The 19,146-nt window shown below is 58.7% G+C and overlaps 1 protein-coding gene across 1 annotated transcript in view; it reads left to right on the top strand.

Annotated features, from left to right (window-relative positions):
* The first annotated feature begins 4,028 nt into the window (after positions 1–4,028).
* The window catches only part of MAPK4 (mitogen-activated protein kinase 4), a 40,835-nt gene continuing 25,717 nt past the window's right edge, over positions 4,029–19,146 (top strand). Inside the window, exon 1 of the mRNA XM_053932376.1 lies at positions 4,029–4,078. The gene's annotated coding sequence lies outside the window, so the exon portion shown is untranslated. The remainder of the gene's footprint in view (positions 4,079–19,146) is intronic.

Raw genomic sequence — 19,146 nt, 5'->3', positions numbered from 1 at the left:
TAACGTGGTTTTTTTTTCCCCAAGGGCACTGAGATGCTGCCCAGCAGACAGGCTTTAGCACCTCCGGCAATGTGGCCAGTTTTACACCAGTTCTTCGTTTCATAGGATTTGCTATGAAAGAAAAAAAAGAGTCTTTGCTCTCTGCCTGTTGTGTCCGGGCCTGTGAAGGTGTTGAAGATTCATCCCAGGGTGTGCTGGTGCAGGTAGGACCAGCTCTGCACCGTGTTCCAAGGGCTGACGGAGTACCAGGGATGTGTCTGGAAGAGGCGGTGTCGTGGGCGTCGAGGAGGATGTGCTGAGTGCGCTGTACCCGGTGGGAAACGACAGTGCCAGCCTGACTGGTGTCACTTCACCGGTGTCAGCACGCCCGGATCTGGCAGGGGATGTCTGAAACTTGCTCCTGATGAGACACTCGAGTCCCTTTTATTTTAGCAGCCAGCGATTTAAGCCCCGGAGGAGGCTGAATGCATCGTGTAATTGGAGACAGAGGGATATTGTGCAAGACAAACATTTTGCAGCGAGCGTGGCAGCCTTTTTATACAAGCACGGTGAAATCCGGCCCTGCACAGGGCACCAGCCCCCCGGAGCAGTCTGGAGGTGCCCCCTGCGCCTTGTGCTTCTTGTGGCAGGGGTGAATCTCGGCTGCACGTGCTGTGACCAGGTGACGAAAATGCTCCCTCTGTCCACGACAACAAGCCTTAGAAATGGAGGTAGCGGAGATAAGCACCGTCTCCCTGAAGGCAGCATCCGACAGCCCACGCCTGGCAAGGCAGGACTAAAGCCACGCCTTCCCGCATTCGCCTTACCTGCGCTTGTGGCTGTCTCACACCGCGGAGGGAGAGAGCCTGGAATAAAAACCACAGCGCCAGGGTGAGGAAAAGAGATGGTCGCAGCTCCCGCTGCCGACACACATCCCAGGCGCCGGCTCTGCGGGCTCTGATCGAGCGTGCCAGGTCCCTCCTCAGCAATCACCAGGAAATTGATGTAAACACTCCGGCAGCTTTGTGAGAGCTTTCCTTCCCCTGCTTGAAAAGAGACACAATCCCTCGTGCTCGAGGATGCAGCACAGATTATCTAGTCAGGGGCCGTGATTATCTCGTCAGGCTCCGCGGTGTTTAATGAAGTTGTTTATCGTGCTGTCGGTCTCCATCCCGCCTGGAACCGCGCCCCGGCACCCACCGCAGGCCGGGTGGCACACGCGGGGCACACCCGCGGCTGCCAGAGCCCGCAGGAGGATGCTCCGCGGGGATGAGGGGTTAATCACCGCTCCGCACAGAGCCCCTTTGTGCCGGGCGCTGGGGACCGACCCAGCCAAGCCTCGCTGTTGCCAGGGCGGTGTGAGAGCCCGGGGCACTGCCAGGGTTTGTTGTTCACCGCTCCGGGGACGGCTGCCAAGGTCCTGCGAGGTGCTGCCCTGGTTTCCTGCAGCGCTGGTGACGAACACCCAAATGCCCCGTCTCCTCACCCGAACCAAGCTCGTACCAACCAAACCAGTGCCCGCCCCCGAGAAGAAAATATGAACGTGTTTCAGTGTTATTACTGCTAATTGCAAGAGGGAGTCACGGGGTCACAGAATGCACCTTGAAGGCCATCCACTTCCACCCCCTTCCACTGTCCCAGGCTGCTCCAAGCCCCGTCCAGCCTGGCCCTGGGCTCTTCCAGGGATCCAGGGGCAGCCGCAGCTGCTCTGGGCTCCCTGTGCCAGGGCCTGCCCACCCTCCCAGCCAGCAATTGCTTCCCCGTATCCCATCCTGCCCTGTCTCAATTTGATCCTTTATATTCCCCTTATCCTGTCACTCCATCCCTTGTAAATGGTCTCTCTCCATCTCTCTTGTCAGCCCTTTCAGGTCCTGGAGGGCCACAATTAGGTCACCCAAATCTTCTCCTCTCCAGGCTGAGCAATCCAATTGTCTCAGCCTTTCCTCACGGAGGAGTGCTCCAGCCCTCTGATCATCTTGGTGGCCTCCTCTGGCCTCACTCCAGAACTCACTGGCCCAGATTTTCAAAGAGACCAGCCCGTGGTCATGCCACAAGCCAAAGGGCTGGAGCCACGGAAGGAGAGCCCCCGGATCCCTGCCTCACTCCCGGGCAGGACAGGTGCCAGGAATGCTCCCATGGCACGGGGTTTGTGTTGCCAGGATGGCCACTGATTTTCTCTTTCCACTTTGTCCTTTGCTGGGCCACTCCCGGGCTGGAAACCCCTGTGCTGAGGGCCAGAGCAGGATCACAGCGCCGGAGCCGGGCATGTCACCGTGTGTTTTGCTGCAGTGACATCTTGGAGCACCCCGCCAGACAGCTGCCCCGTCTGAGAACACCCTCGCCCAAGCTCCCCTGTATTCCGGCACTGGGCTTTGCCTGGAGGGCCCCAGGATGCCCTTAAGTGTCCCCGGCGGTGCATTTGTCACCTGGGGCCAAACAGCCACGGGAATAACCTCCACACTTTGCACAGAGAGCGCACGGGGGCAGTTTCCCTGGGAGGTTTTAACAATAACTGCTAATGCTCCTATTCCTCTTTCTGGTCTCCGTTTCCACCCTTCCATCCACAGAGCAAGAGCTTCTATTAAACACCTTCCTGCTCACGGGGTAACTGGATGGGAACATTCATTTTAATCCTAGACAGCAGAACAGTAGAGTTACAGATTACTGTGCCACCAGAAATTGCTTATACACCTTCATTTCCTCCCATGTAATTCCCTGGGAGTTTTAATTTACGGGGCCATTTTTTATTTTTTTCTCGCCACTTCCCTTGCATCAGGCAGGGTTCCTTCAGCTCCAACAGAGCAGCATGCCTGTCTGGAGGGGATCAATAACTATTGAGCTGTCACGCTTCCTCCACTTAGACTGTTGAAGCAGCTTCCTTTAATTGCTCTTTCGCACTGTAAATACAGCGAATTTTTTTTTTCCTTTGAGGCTGCTCAGTGGGTGAAGGCACCCTCGGGTAGGAAGAGCTCAGCTGCCTCACCTGTGATCCATCACACCCCCCCTCCGCTGGGAACACCTCCGGAGCGCAGGGACGCGGGGACGCTGCCAGAAGGGTCCCACAGGGACGATGGCTTGGTGCAGACCCCGAAACCCCCAGGTTAAAACTGATAAGCGAATGCACGTTGGGTACGGGCAGGGGAAAGGGCAGAAAGCCCAGCCGGGAGGGTCAGGGCGCTCAGCACTCTCCACTGCGAGGGATGCCCCGAGGTGGGGGCCAGGCGGGGTCCCCCTCCCTCGGCTCCTCAGAGGGGCTGTGGCAGAAGGGGGGAGTCAGATCCCCGCCGGCGGCGCCGCCAGGGAACCGGGAGCGGATCCCCTGGGCAGCTCCTCTCGGGGATGGCGAGGGATGGCCGGGCTCACCGGGCTCCTCTCGGGGATGGCGAGGGATGGCCGGGCTCACCCGGCTCCTCTCGGGGATGGCGAGGGATGGCCGGGCACACCGGGCTCCTCTCGGGGATGGCGAGGGAGGAGCGGAGGGTCTGGATGGCCTTCGGCGGCTCCCCCCGGCCATAGCCAGTGGGACCGGACCTCTCCGTGCCGCTCCCCCCGGGGATGGCGAGGCCGGTCCGGATCCCCGGGGCGGCTTTTACCGGGGACTGCAACGGGGGAGCGGGAGGAGCAGGGGGAGCAGATCCCTGGGGCAGCTTTTCCCGGGGATGGCTAGGGATGACTGAACGGACCCCCGGGTGGCTCCTCCCGGGGATGGCGAGCGGGGTTGGCACCCCTCCGGCGGCATTTCCTGTGAATGCCGAGGGATGACCGGACCCCCGGGCGGTCCCTCCCCGGAACGGGTGGGGGGACCCGATGCCGGGGGCGGCTTTTCCCAGGGATGGCGAGGGAGGACGAGACCCCCGGGCGGCTCCTCCCGCGGATGGCGAGGGGGGAGCAGACCTCTCCAGCGCCTTTTCCCGGAGATGGCGAGGGATGCCCGGACCCCCGGCGGTGCCTCCCGGGGATGGGGGGGGGGGGGGGTTCGCGGCTGCCGGCCCCGCCTCCCGCAGGTGCCGGCGCGGCGGGGGCCGGGGGTGACGTCAGGCGGGGCGGGCGCGGTGCCGGTGCCGGTCGGGCCATGGCGGAGCCGAGCGCGGCGGCCCCGGTGAGTGCGGGCGGCCCCGGCGCTGCCCCCGAGCCCCGCCGGGCGCTGCCGCTGAGCGGGGGCGGGCGGGGGGGAGCCGGGCGGGGGCGGGGGGGGGGCGGATCCGTGCCCCGTGCGGGACCGCCCGCGGGAGCGTCCCTGGGAGCGGTGCCGGTGTCGCCTCGTCCTTCGCGTGCCCCGGAGCCCCTTGCCCGGCACAGAGGGATTCAAACCCGTCTGAGCGCCGGCTCGCTGCCTGCGAGGGCGAGCGGAGACACGGGCATTGCTTCTCCGCGGCTCTACACGGGCTCGGTGCGTCTTTGTGTGTGTGCCCTGCGGGCTTGTTCGGGCGCCGTGCGCCCGTGTGCGCCCTGTCTGTGTGTCCGTGCCCGCCGGTCTGTGTGTGCCCTGTCTGTCCAGGCTGTGTGTGTCTGTGTGTGCTCTGTCTGTCTGTCCGCACTGTGTGTGTCTGTGTGTGCCCTGTCTGTGTGTCCGTGCCCGCCGGTCTGTGTGTGCCCTGTCTGTCTGTCCGTGCCCGCCGGTCTGTGTGTGTCCTGTCTGTCTGTCCGTACTGTGTGTGTCTGTGTGTGCCCTGTCTGTGTGTCCGTGCCCGCCGGTCTGTGTGTGCCCTGTCTGTCTGTCCGTACTGTGTGTGTCTGTGTGTGCCCTGTCTGTCTGCCCGTGCCCGTGGGTTTATGTGTGCCTTGTCTGTCTGTCCGTGCCCGCGGGTCTGTGTGTGCCCTGTCTGTCTGTCCGCGCTGTGTGTGTGTCTGTACGTGCCCTGCCTGTCTGTCTGTCCGCGCTGTGTGTGTCTGTACGTGCCCCATTTGCCCACATGAGCCCTCCGTGTCCGTGCGTGCCCTGCGAGCCCACACGCGCTGTGTGTGCCCATGGTCCCTGTGGGTCTGTACCGGCCGGCTGAGTCCGTACGTGCCCCGGGGGCGTCTCTGTGAGCTGTATCCATCTATCCGCAGGTGCCGTGACGGTCTCTACCTGCCCTGAGCGTGCACATGTACCCCGTGGCTGTGTAGATCCTGCGTGTGCCCACGGGCAAACCCGGTGTCGGCGTGCCTGGCGGGTCCCCCGGACCCCTTCCCTGTGCCCAGAGAGAGAAAATTGCTTCTCTCCCTCTGCCCAGCTCCAAGGCAGGCTGCGGTTGCTCTCAGTCAGGTTTATTTCCTCTCACCTGAGCCAGACCCTCGGGGGGAGGTGGCAGGTGGTGACAGCCCAGGCTTTAATGGCGTGGGACACGCCTGGCGTGCGGGGAAGGCGAGTTTGGCTGCGGAGATCCATCCCGGGCTGCTGTGGTGTGAGGACCAGAAAGGGGGAGGCAAACCTGAGCCTGGCGTGGCAGTGGCTCCGCTGGGCTGTCCCCACAGGGCTGCCCAGAGGACTCCTCCACCCCGAGGTGTGGGGCTGGTTAGGGCAGAGGGTCCCCAGGCTGCGGTGTGCATCCAGAGCTCAGCCTTTACTCACCCCGACTGCCGGGGTGTCGGAGGTGTTGGGGCGCCTCTGCCTGCCTGGGCTGTGTGCCCGGGGACACGGTGCCCACAGGAGGGGATGTGCGGTGTCCAGGGTTTCCCTCGTCCAAGCAGCTGGCTTGGTAGTGGACACACAGATCTTGGCTGCTGCCGAGGGAGGGGGTCCCGGTCTCTGCAGTCAGCTCTGTGCTGCTGGCTCCTCACAGTTAATTAGACACGACTAATCCTCTCTGGCGCTGGGAACTTCCCAGCAAACCAGAGTGATTTTTCCCTCTCCTGGTCTGAGCAGGATCCCAGCCTCCTGCAGAACGAGGCCTGGGGACAGGCACATCTTTTCCAGCCCCTTGGACGCGGATCGGGGGGGGGGGGCAGCTCAAACCTGCAGTGCCCTGACCTTGTTGTGGCTGCGCAGGTGCCCCTCAGGTGGAAGGTGACAAGCCCCGTGGAGGTTTGTGGGTGAAGGACTGCAGGGAAAGGGAGGTCAGGACTGTAATGAGGAAATTGCAGGAGTAAGGGCCAGAGCTGGACTTTTGAGGATAAATCCCACACCCAGCAGGAGAGCATCAGCATTCCCCATCCCTACAAAAGAAGAGGGGGCAAAGGGATACGATAATCCCTGTTCCACTGATGCCCTTGTGCTTGGGAGAACCAAGTGTGCCCTGCCCTGGCTTTGGAGCCAAAGAGCAGAGTCGGGCTCACTCAGGGATATTAGGGGTGGGTTTATCAGTGCTGGGTTACTGGTTGGTGGTCTTGGAGGGCTTTTCCAACCTAAACGAGTCTGTGGCTGTGATTCATCGCAGTCCTTTCCCTCCTGCAGCTGAGCCCAGCCTGTCAGTAAGGACTGATAAAACCTGAAATCCCAGGCAAATCACCCGCGTTTGGAAAGAATGACACTGATCTGGGAACACCTCGGCCAGCCTCACGCTCTCAGGGCCGAGTCCTCCATGCAAAGGAGGATTCGTGTTTGTCTCTTCTTTACGCCTAGAACAGAGTCGTGAAGACCTGCCTCCAGGAGCTGGATTCACCCTCACCCTGCTCCTGCCCCCTGCGTGCTGGGCTGCCGGGCAAATTCTCCAGAACTGCTATGCTGGGCTGGAATTACCCCTCAGCTTTGCAGGTTGCATGAGGCAACTGGCTTGCAGCTGGAGCTGCCTTGGTGGGTGCTGTTTGTTTGCCCTTGGCCAGGGGTCTGAAAGGATCCGTTCCAAGCTGTTCCCCACCAAACTGGGGGGACAGGCACCTCCAAATGAGGCTTGTTTCCCTCTCTGGAAAGCCTCGTATGCAGGCCAGGCAAATGCCTTTCCGGGCGCTGCTTCTGATTTGGATAGCTGAGCTTGAGAGGTCTAAATTTAAGCGAGATGAATCTCACCCGGCGCTTGCAAACCGTGGTTTTCAGACTTTTCGCCTTGATCTTTCCTTTTTTTAGCATGACCCTGCTGTTCTCCTACCACTCAGGACTCTTCCCAAGCATAGAAAATGCCTCTGAAACTTTCCACCCCCCCCCCCCCGCCAGGTGGGAGGTGTTGCAGAAATGCAACTGCAGGGAAGCATTTGCAGCTCATCCTCCTTGCAGACACAGAAGCCCGGGTTAAACAAGCAGCCTGTTAATTTTGTGTTAATGGCTCTGAGCAATGGCGAGTCTCCCCCCCCCCGCTCCTCCACCCCCTTCCTGCCTACCTTGTGTCAACATTTAATTGCTCTGACTCTGGAGAGATGCTATCTCATTTCAAGGTTGAACTTATCTAGTTTTGGCTTGCGGACGGCGGGGGGATGTTGCCGTGTCCTTGTCGCAGAGGTGGCTCGTCGCTCCCTGCTCCTTGCCCGCAGTGGCGGGGTCACCTCCACACCCGCTCCTCAGGAGCCCGAGGGTGCTGTCCCCCCACACCGCGGGGTTCCTGCTCCTCCTCGCGTGGTTTTTGTGGCACCCTCTGGATGTGGCTGGCGTGGCCGTGTTGCCCGGGTGCCCGTCTGGGCGCAGCCATGGGTGTGAGCTCGCTTTTTTGACTCCTTACGGACGTGCTCCCACTGCCCCCCCCCCCCCATCAGGGACCAGCCGCTCCGGCTTTGTGCTGATGCCTTGGGCGGGAGATGCTCCGTGCTCATCCCAAACGCTTTCCTGGCTCTGGCAGAGGTCTCTGTCCCTGCCCCATGCATCGCCCTGCTGCACAAAGCCGTGGTCTGTCCGACCGCGGCCTCACCGAGGGGGTTTGGGCCGCCGACCGACCGACCGACCGACCATCCGTGAGTTACCGCGGCTTTTCCTGCTGGAGACTTCCATTGAATATAATCCCACGGAAGGAGTCAGGGGTGAGAGTGGGCAGTGACAAAAACCCCCGAGGAAGGTGCGTGGCTGCTGTTTCGGCAGCGGGCAGCAGCCACGCCGGGGCTGTCTCAGCGCACACCTGACGCGTGTGGTGTTGGTTACACCCGCTGTGAGATTCATCCTCGGGATATTACGTGCGCTGGAGAAGTGTGGGCAAACACTGTGCCGAGGCAACAGTAATGTCTTTAGATAGATAATAAGTCCCCTGAATAGATCTAATTCCAGGAAACTCAGCTGGCTGATTGGAATTGTATTTTTAGTCTCCAGTTCGTGTATTTACCTGAAATTCCTGTCCTGCTGTTCTAGCTGGAGCTGGCCCCGGGTTGCCTGCTGCTCCTGCCTTTTACCCAAATACTGTGACTACACAAAGTTTCCGAGTTCCACCAGTTGGTCTGAAAACGCTTTATTTTGGCAGATGTCTGGCAATACTGAAATTTCTGTGTCGTTAGGGGGCTTTAAGGGGTCAATTAAGGGGTTTTAAAGCAGGTTGCACTGGGGGCTGGTGGGAAAAACCCTGCTTTGGCACAGTGGGGTGCACACGGTTGATCTGTGGGCTCCTCTCGTCCTCTTTGGCAACTGTTTCCTCAGTTTTACTGATGGTACCTAATAGTGAATCTGGCAGACATCTAATTCTCTGTTCCTAGCATGCTTAGAAAGTGCCTTATTTTTCAATTAGTTCTGTTGGCTGTACAGATTTAATGGATTCCTTTAGAGGTCCCCATCAGTCACCGACACTGGACATTTCTTTTCCAGTGCCATTTCTCTCTCCTCTCCTGTGCCTGGAAAGATCACGTTTCCATGCATTTTCCACATCACATTTTTGCCAGAATGGCTTTTTCATTATTTAAATCCTGCCGGTTTTCCAGGCTTGTGACTTTTGGGATCTTTGGTAGAAGCTTTAAGCAGGTTCCTTGCTTTCACTGATGCCAGCGACTGCTCTGGGCTTTTTTAAATTTGCCCTTTTAAAGTCATACGCTGCTGCCGTTATTTTGGGCTCGCCGTTCCTGTGAGCAGCAGAGAAACAGAAAGAAACTATAACAGAAGAATTATAGACTTGCATTAGACATGGCAGTCCGTTTTGGCCTCGTCCCTGGCACGCAGACCTGCTGCCACTCCATGGACAATTAACGCTGAAACGTGACCCGTTCCTTGCGCCAGCAGCGACTTCTCATCCCGAAGATTTGTGAGCTCCCCGGGTCTGGGATCAGTTCCTCACGAGTTGTTTGCATTGTGGCATTTTTATTTGCCTTCCCCCCCCCCCCCCCCCGGCTGTGTGGATGTGATGGATGGTGGCAAGGTGTCCTTGTGCACGCAGAAGAGTGAAGTTCAGCGCTTGTGGCGTTTGACTGTCTGACACGGCTGGGGAAGGGAATCACGTACTCCACGCGGGAGAATTGTTTTGGCACGTTTGTGCCTCGATGTGCTGCTCTCCCAGGTGGCCGCGGCACCCCTCGGACCTGGCCAGGTGCTGCCAGGCAGGCGTGGTGCCGGGCGGTGCAGCCCAGGCTGGGCTCCGGGAGGCCACCGAGTGCTCCCCCCCCTGCCCAGCGCCAGGCTGAGATTAAACACTGATCTGCTTCCAGGGCTTTCCAGGCAGGATTGCCTGCGAGGATTTACAGGAGCCGATTTCAGCCCAGCTGAAAGGTGCCAGGGTGACCTTGCCATCACTCCCTGTCCCCGGGGCTGGACCGGCAGCGGGACCAGCTCACAAATCTCCCCACTGAAGGCTTCCCCTGGCTGGGAGGCTGCGGGGGGAATTAACGCCGCTTGTTCCTGCAGCACTTTCCACCCGAGCCGAGCCTGTCTTTAAAAAGCAGCCGGCGTGGTTGTGCTTGGAACAGGCAGCTCGGTTTCTATATTATACACAGCGCTCATCCCCGTAGGAAGCCGGCCAGCCCACGCCGCTGCCGCAGCCCGGAGCCGCCGGCTCTTCCCGGCTGCTCGGGGCGTTCCCGGGAGGCAGGGAAGGAGCGGGGCAGGGAGAGCTGGGTGCGTGCCCCCCGCGCTCCTTGGGGCACAGCTGTCCCCTCCCGGGCCGGCCACCCGCACCCTGCCCTCGTGTCCTGCGCCTGTGCCCAGAGCCGCCTCGCCTCACCTGCCCTGACCTGCCGGATAAACATCCACCTCCTGCTGCCCCGAGCCCTGGCTCCGCTCCCGGCCAGCCACGGACACTCCGGGTCCCTGTGATCTCCCGGGGAAGTGGTTTGGCCGTGTCACAGCCCCTCCGAATTCGGGGAACAGCAAACAGTCCCCCCGAGCTGAGTCCTGTTGGTGTCCATCTGTCCCAGCTGTCTGGATTGTTTGCTCAATTTAAATCTTGGCTACACCTGATTTTACAACGGGATTAATTTCATGGTAACGGATACACCTGCAACAATTAGCTATGTAAACCAAGATAAAAGGCCAATCAAATTTCATGTTTTGGAGTGCAGGCTGCTTCCAGCTGCAGGCTTCCTAAGCCCTTCTGAAATCCCTTCCCAGAGGAAGCTCTGCAGGTCATCTCCAGCCCCTGAGGGAGGCTTGCTCCTCTGTGTGAGAGAAATGGGGCTGGGAAGTGCGGCACTGAGCTGGGGAGGCTGAGCCTTTGGCAACAAGGCTGCTCCTCCTTGCCCACCTCTGGCTCTGTGATCCCTCTGCCAGGAGCTGGGGGTGTTCCCAGCCCCAGGCCGGGTGCTCCAGCAGCTCTGGAGGCAGGGCCAGGTTTGCAGCCAGGCTGGAAATCCCCCTGTGCCAGCCGGCCCCCGGCCGGGCTCTGTGCTCCATTAACTGCCCCGTGCTGTGGAAAGTTCTGAACCATCGCAAAGCGCCTTTGGGTAAAGGTGAATTAAAACCTTGGCCGGCTGCGAGGGAGCAGGGCTGGAAACACGAATGTGGGAACAGGTCCCGGCTTAAAATTACTTCAAGGACAGAGGGTAGGTGCTGGGCTTCTCGGGATCTGATCCATCTGGGACCGGTTCCAATTAAAATGAGATCAAGGAGAATGGGAGGAGGGAAAAAAAAAAAAAAAGCAGTTATCTTCGCATTTCTGTTGGGACTGCAGCACGAAGTGTTGGGTTGGGTTCAGTGCTGGGCTCCTCTCCCCACTCCCCATGGGTGCCCAGTAAGGCTGGTTTGCTCCTGGTTTTGTTCTGGGGTTGCTGTGGCTGTAATTCCCACCCTGCATCCCGGGAAAGGGAGAGGCACAAAGATGGTCAGAGGATGGCTGGCAGAGCTGGGGCTGTTCAGCTGCACAAGAGAAGGCTCCAGGGAGAGCTCAGAGCCCCTGCCAGGGCCTCAAGGGGCTCCAGGAGAGCTGCACAGGGACTGGGGACAAGGCATGCAGGGACAGCACACAGGCAATGGCTTCCACTGCCAGAGGGCAGGGACAGGTGGGAGATTGGGAACTGGGAATTGCTGGCTGGGAGGGTGGGCAGGCCCTGGCCCAGGGTGCCCAGAGCAGCTGTGGCTGCCCCTGGATCCCTGGAAGTGTCCCAGGCCAGGCTGGATGGGGCTGGAGCAGCCTGGGACAGTGGGAGGTGTCCCTGCCATGGCAGGGGTGGGACTGGATGAGCTTTGAGTTCTGTTCCACCCTGAGCCATTCTGGAATTCTGTCACTGGTTTGCATTTCTGTTACAAGCAGTGGATCTGACCTGTATTTGGGCACCTGTGTTCAGAAGACTATTTCACATAATTTGTTTTAAGAACTGCAGTTCTTTTGCTCTCTGGGAATTCTCCTTTCTCCATAGTTTTTTGTTTGTTTGTTTATATTTTTTTTTTTTTCAATGTGCGGTTGTATCAGCTTGAGAAAGGCTTTATCCAGAGCTTCCAGAGAGCAGGCCAGGCTCAGCTCCCTTCCACACAACCTCCCAGGCTGAGCGTGGCCAAGTGCAGAAACGCCATAAATTAGAAATAATGACACGTTCTAAGTGAGGCAGTGAGCAGGCAAGGCCTGTCCTCGTGCTCAGGAGAGCTGGGAGTGGTGGCCAGGGAGCTGTTCCTGGGGGAGCCGAAAAGGGAACTCTTGGGAAGCAGAAATGCCTCTGGGATGGAAAGGGACCTTGTAGCTCCTGGAGTTACTGCTGGGCTGAAAGGGATGCTGCAGCGCTGGGGCCAGGTGTGCGTCCAGCTGTGCTAGCACGGGGCTGGGCTGTGTTCCTCTCTCCCTCAGCCTGTGCCACCAAATCCTAAACTTCAGTGAGCTACATTTCAGTGCAAAATTGCCCTTTCTCCCTTTTTCCCCCCGGGCTCACTCTGCAGCTGACGTCAGCTTTGGGCGCTTTGGAAGAAGAGTCAAGGAAATGTGAAATTTGATGAGACACCTTTAGGAAAATGAAGCTGGAGTGGTCGGTGGTGGCCATGTAGAGGCTGAGATACGCACGGTGCCATCTCTGGGTCACCTCCTTTCTGCTTGAGCAAGGGGCAGGGAAGTCACAAAGGGCATCTTGATGGGCTTTATATTTGCCCGAAAATGCCGGTTTTGATATTCCTGGCTGTGGGCTCATCTCACATTCCCAGCCTCGTCATTAGGCAAGGGGCTTGCCCCGCCTGTTTGAAAAGGACACAAAACCGCCGAAGGTGACGAGGCGGCCGCACCTGCTCCCAAAATCCCTGCTGGCCGCACCTGCTCCCAAAATCCCTGCTGGGTGTGGGGCAGGACAGGTGCCCGGCCGTCTGCGCGTCCCTGCGGCTGCACCGGCACCGCCGTGTCCCTCCCTGCTCCGGGGGAACGCGGCGCGTTTGGTAAATGCCGAGCGATCAGCAGGGCGAGAGAGCTGCAGGCAGGGCTGGAGCTGGATCACAGCGCTCCCACAGCCTCCTTACCTCCCGTGTTTGGAGGCAAATCTGCTTTCGGGAAAGGCATTTAGAGTCTTTGTCTCTTTGAGTCATTAGGAGCGCCCCTGATCTCTTCTGTTAAAGATGGGTCTAAGGTTAAAAAAAAATCACATATCTCCGAGCTGGAAAGCTAATTGCTGTCTGCTTCAAGCGCAGGGCGTGTTGTGGAAAAAGAGAAGCAGCTGGGAGGAAATCCCGATTGTAATAACACTCGCACGATCTTTCCAGGACATGAAAACCTTGTGTGTTCCAGCAGATCCCAGGGGCAGTGGCAGGATTAATGCCGCGGCTGAGCAGACAGGGAGGAAAACGCCACAGCAAAGTTTGGGAAGCCCCTCGCTCCCTGTGGAGGAGCCCGGGCTGGTGCTTGTGCTCATCTCAGCCTTCTGGGTGAGGCTGGGGGGCCCAGGCAGCCCCGCTGACCCCGGGGAGGCTCTGGGGCGATGCTGACACAGGACACAGTGCCTGGCCCCCTGGAGATGCCAAATCTCCCAATGGTTTGGACTCTCAGCCTGGAATCTAAGCTCATTTCCGACTCTGACCTCCTTTATCTGAATAAATCTCACGTGCCTGCTACTACTCAGACGGCAAAAATAATCTTTGCTGCTGTGATATGTGTGCCAGCTTTTCTTCATCCCAGCAAAGTGCTGTAAGAGCTGCAAAATGCTTCGGAAACATGAGAATTTTTTGAGCAACAGAGATTGAAAGGGGAGGGGAAAAAAGTGAGTCTCTGGAAGTTAGAAACCAAACCCCTCAGCCAGGTTTCCTTGGCATGATTCCTTTTGCAAAGTGGTCTTGCTGCTGCCCACTGGAGCCAAATGTGAAGGAGGGGATTAAAGCCGTGAACCTGCTCCATCCTGATGGCTCTTTCACAGTCCTGGGCAGAGCAGAAGGGACGTTTCAGAGCAGTATTTAGCTAAATAAATGCTGGGCACCGTGGGGTCTGGAGCCTGAGCTTGATTGCATTGCTCTCAGCGAGGCCGTGCTCTAAGCCTGCGTTTAAACCATCGGGTTTGGGAACGGAGCAGACCACCCAAAACCCACCAGCAAGCTCCCAGCTGTGCTGTGAGCTGCTGCCCCGCTCCCTCCTCCCTTCTGGGCTCCACGTCTGCGTGGGCAGCGGGGTCATGGCAGGCTCAGGTGATCCTTGTGCGGCTGGCAGCAGGTGAGACCTCTGCTCACCTCCTGCTTGAGTCTTGAGGGAGGTGGTGGAACGTTTCTCCTCCTGAGCCGGAACCAGCCTGGACAGGGAGTGCTGTGTGTGGTGTCCCACCCCGAGGGACGAGGGAGCCCCCAGGATTCCCAGGCTGAGAGGAACAACAAAAGCTCACAGAGATTTTTGGTGGGTTGCGCCCTTGGCATGGGAATTGGTGTGTTAGTGCTTGATCTCCAGTATAAGCACACAGCAGCGGGGTTTGGATGAAGGGCTAAGATGAAAGGGAGGAGAGAAAGAAAGAGATGAATTAAAGAAGAAAAGAGAGAGTGAGACAGAAGAAGAGAGAAATCACTAGTCCTGGCTCCAGTGTTGATCCAGCTGATGGGATGTCCTGGGGCCCTGGGCTTTGTGGGGCACATTTAAGTCTTCCACTCCCTGGGGAGAAGTTTCCCAATTTTGTGCAGGTCAGTTCTCATTCACAGTGGTTCTTTCAGACCTTTCTGGAAATGGGCTGGAGCCTCTGGAGTCTTGGATGGGCTCATTCCCCACTGCAGTGCCTGATCCTTCTCAGCCCTGTCCCTGCACCTGTGCTGAGCCGGGTTGTGCTTTTCTGCAGGAGCCACAACCAGGAGGTTTGTCCCAGAAAATGCAGCCCTGCCTCCATATGGCCCCTTCTCCATCCTGGTCTTTCTCTTGTGTGTTTTTGCCAACAGTCGTTGTTTGTTATTCCCTTGGCTGGCTCCACACCATGCAGCTATTGGTGTTCGGGACATGCACGTTAGCCCCCCATCCTCTGGGATTCTGCCCTGGGCAGTGGCTGAGGAGCACAAACAACACGTGGGACAGAACTTCCAGGGCTCTGGGGGACTCTGCTGCAGGATTCACCCTCTAAATTTTGTTGTCCTGGTTAAGGCTCTCTTGGCCTGAGGAATGTGAGCTTGAGGGCTGGCTGAGCTGTGCCTGGCAGCAGCCTGGGAGTCCAGGACAGCCTGGGTGTTCAGGACAGCCTGGGTGTCTGTCCCGGAACAGCCTGGGTGTCTGTCCTAGGGCAGCCTGGGTGTCCAGGACAGCCTGGGTGTCTGTCCTAGGGCAGCCTGGGTGTCCAGGACAGCCTGGGTGTCTGTCCTAGGGCAGCCTGGGTGTCCAGGAGAGCCTGGGTCCTGCACAGGAGCCCGTGGTGGAGCAAACCCAGCAGAGCCCAGGCTGGTCCTTGTTGCAGGGGGGCTGGAGGACTGGCTGGATGTGCCTCACCACGACCCCATCAAAATATAAGGGTAAAAGTGGGAGTAATGAAAGAGAATTTTCTATTTAAGGCTTTTAATTCATTTTTACCTCCAGCTTTAGCTGGAGTTTGTGCAAACTGCTGGCAAGGCAATTAAAGCGACTTTTTAATGGGTTATTTTTGTCGCTTCACCATGGTGGGAGCTAAAGATCCCAGGCTGTGAGCTGCCTGGGGTAGGGGCCATCCCTTTGCTGTGCTGCTCTGATGTTTAATCCCTAATTGGGTTTTATTCGCGAGCCCTGGCTGAGTCACAACGAGAGGGAGAAGGTGCGGGGTTACGGCTGGATGGAACATGGGGAGCAAAATATCCAGGCTGCAGTTCCCCAAGGCTTCCAGGCTGGATCCATCCTGGAAAGGAAGAGTGAAGGACTTTAGAAAATGAAGTGCGCAGTTTGTTTTGGATGGTTGATGGGTATTTTGTGGGAGTAAGCTCCAAGGACAAAAAGCAGTGGAAAAAAAAAAAAAACAGATTGCCTGAGAGTTCCTCTAAAATCCTGAGGACTGCTGGGAGAAAATGAGGAGGGGTAGGCGGGTGTGGGATTTCCTGGGTGAGAATGTGATGCCTGCGAGGCAGCCCCGTTCCTCCAGGTGCGGGCCAGCATCCCCCGGGCTGCGTGGCACAGAGCCGCGGGTCCCACCTGGCGATGGATGCCGTGGTGGCCGGGAAGTCTTCACTTCAGACTCGATTTTGGGGACGTTTTCCTGTGTGCAGCCAGAGAGAGGGCTTGGGGCTTGTCAGCTCTGTGGGAGTGCAGGTGCCCTGAGGGGACCCGGCACAAATGCCGGCGCGTTTATCCCGGCTCAGCCTGGCCCCGGCGTCCCCTGCGTGCTCTACTCCCGTTCCCCTCCAGCCCTTGAGTCCATCTCGCAGCTCAGCATGGCAGGAACGCAGGCCTGGCTCCGGCTCACTTAATTTCTTGTGCAGCTCGGCCAAGGGAGACCAGGGGTGGGTCTGTCCCCCTCTGCAGCGTTCATTCGTTCAGCTCCTGCCCGCGCTAACACACCTCCGCTGCCTTGTGATCCCCCCACCCCACCCAGGTTATTTGGAGAAATGCTTTCTAAAAATAGCCTCCCGGTTTTTCCGGTATTATCCTGTGCGGCTCTAAAAACCTGCCTAGAAAGGCCGTCCAGCTCATTGATGTTTCCTTAAAATGCAGCTAATCCATGTAATCTCATTATAGTAGTAGGTGATTATACTGACAGCAAGCTTTAGCAGTGGTCCAGCAAAGCCTTTTATTCCCTGTCTGTTACGTGGGTGGCTAAAAGTCGCTGGGAGCACATTTGGGGTCTGGTCGGTCTATTTCAGGAGCAGGACTTACAACATTTTTGTTGTGATTCCCTAGAAAATGTCCTGCATTGTTTCTGCCACTGTCCCTCAGCTTTGCTGGCCTCTGGCATCCCATGGCTGTGCAGCAGGGTGTCCCAAAATTACTGGGCGGCATTAAAGCAGCAGAGATTATTTCTTACTGCAGAGTAGGCGAGGGGGAGCTTTGCCACATGAGGTGTGGGATTCCCCTGTCCCTGTTTGCAGGTGTGGGACAGCCCCTCTCTCTGGGGAGTCAGCCCAAGGAAAAGGCAGATTTTGGGGTGCTGAGTGATGCCTCCCAGCGCTGGGAGGACGCGTGGCACACGGAAAGCTGGCTGAGCGAGGAGCAGCAGAGCAGTTTGTGGGGGGAAGGCGGCTCCAGCCCGCTCTTGGAGAGGAACACATCCCAGGAGAGGCTCCATGAGCCCCTGTGTGCTCGGGTCAAGGACTGGGTGAAGAGTGGCCAAGTCCCATGGTGCTCCCTGTGCCTCGCTGCATCTGGGCAGTCAGCTGGGGATGCTGCTGGATTGCCCCAAGGCCTGGGCAGCCTTGGCTGGGCAGCGTGGGGTACAGGGCTCCATGTGCTCGGTGCTGGCTCTGCTCGGTTCTGGCTGTGTTCGGTGCTGGCTCTGCTTGGTTCTGGCTCTGCTTGGTTCTGGCTGTGTTCGGTGCTGGCTCTGCTCAGTTCTAGCTTGGCTCAGTGCTGGCTCTGCTTGGTTCTGGCTCTGCTCCGTGGCCTTGCCCCATCATCATCGAATCACAGAACACCCTGAGCTGGAAGGGACCCCAAGGATCACCCAGCCCAGCTCCTGCACAGCTCCCCAACAATCCCACCCTGGGCATCCCTGTCAGCGCTATCCAAAGGCTCCTGGAGCTCTGGCAGCCTCGGGGCCGTGCCCATTCCCTGGGGAGCCTGGGCAGTGCCCAGCACCCTCTGGGGAAGAGCCTTTCCCTGAAACCCCACCCAAACTTCCCTGGCCCGGCTCCAGCCGTTCCCTGGGTGCTGTCCCTGTCACCCCTGCAGGAAGATCAGTGTCTGCCCCTGCCGTTCCCCTCACAAGGAAGCTGTAAGTGCAGTGAGCTCTCCCCTCAGTCTCCTCCACCCGAATGGGCCAGGTGCCCAGGCACTGCTCACGTGGCCTCCTCCAGACCCTTCCCCATCCCTCTGTCCCTCCTTTGGACGCTCAGACAGCTTTAGATCTTTCTCGCACTGTGGCATCCCCAGCGCAGAGCCGTGGGACCACCCCCCTCCTCACTGGTGTCCCCGATGCCCCCCAGGACAGGGCTGTCGCCCCTTGGCTCCGGGGCACTGCTGGCTCGGATCCAGCTGGCCATTTCCGTGGCCCTGCAGCCCCGTGGCCTCGGTGGAGCGTCCCTCTGGCCGCAGCTGGCCGGAGGGCTGTCTGCGGGCGGGGGTCTCTGCTGTCCGGCTGCTCCCCGGACGCGGACGGGGGCCCGGGGGAGCAGAGGGCACGGGGGTGTTCCCGGTGGGGCACAGCAGTGTGAGCAGCCAGGGTGGAGCCCTTTGGCCAGGCGGTTTGTGCGGACCGAGGCAGGCTGTTTCCCCGTCCGTCAAGCCCGTGTTTGCTGTCTGAGCGTGCGGATCTGCGAGCGATCCGGCCCCGGAGCGAGCTGGGTGAGATTTGTCAGCGAGCAGAAGGATTAGAGGGGAGGCACAGGCCGGCTGTGCAGGCACCTCTGTGAGGTCCCGCAGCAGTGTTTGGAGAGGACAGGGGCTCTCTCTGCAGAGATACCTATCTCTGGGGCCCGTGGAGGGTTGGAGGAGCTGCTCTCTGCCACTGCTCTGCCTTGCTGGCACATGCTGCACATACCTCCTTTGGGGCAAATTCCTCGCACAGGCTTTTCAGAGACAGTAAAAAAAAAAAAAAAACCTCTAGGGCTGTTTCTGTATGTTTTTCAAAAAATTATTTTTTTAATATCCATCTTGCTTTTGCTTATCTTTGTCCAGCCCCTCCAGTGATAACACAGGCAAAGCCCTGAGCCGTGGCGTCCCGGGGAGGAAAGGCTCAGCTCTCTGACAAAGTGCCGGCTCAGAGTGGATTTCTAATCTCTTTTTTTCTGGAAGAAAAGGCTGTAGGTGCCAAACCAAAAGGGCAAAGTGATTTGCCCCAATGAGGTATCGTGTTTCTTCTCTGATTTATGGCGAGGGGAGAGGCTTCTGAGTCATCCCTTCCAGGAACTGCTTTATTTTGGTAACGGAGATAATTCTGCTGGTTTTAAATCAATGTGTTGTCAGCCAGCAAAAGTGCGGGATGGGAACCACAGCTGGCAGGGCTGAGGCTGGCCAGGGACTGGGACTGGGACTGACCTGGGACTGGGACTGGGACTGACTTGGGACTGGGGCTGGGACTGGGACTGGGACTGACTTGGGACTGGGGCTGGACTGGGACTGGGACTGACTTGGGACTGGGGCTGGGACTGATCTGGGACTGGGACTGGGGCTGGGACTGGGACTGGGACCGACTTCGGACTGGGGCTGGGACTGATCTGGGACTGGGACTGGGACTGGGACTGGGACTGACCTGGGACTGATCTGGGACTGGGACTGGGACTGGGACTGATCTGGGACTGGGGCTGGGACTGGGACTGGGACTGGGACTGATCTGGGACTGGGACTGGGACTGGGACTGATCTGGGACTGGGGCTGGGACTGGGACTGGGACTGACTTGGGACTGGGGCTGGGACTGATCTGGGACTGGGACTGACC

Source organism: Vidua chalybeata, chromosome Z (assembly GCF_026979565.1).
Source record: "Vidua chalybeata isolate OUT-0048 chromosome Z, bVidCha1 merged haplotype, whole genome shotgun sequence".
Lineage (NCBI taxonomy): Eukaryota > Metazoa > Chordata > Aves > Passeriformes > Viduidae > Vidua > Vidua chalybeata.
The sequence above is the reverse complement of the archived record's forward strand: the minus strand, read 5'-3'. Positions and strand labels throughout refer to the sequence as shown.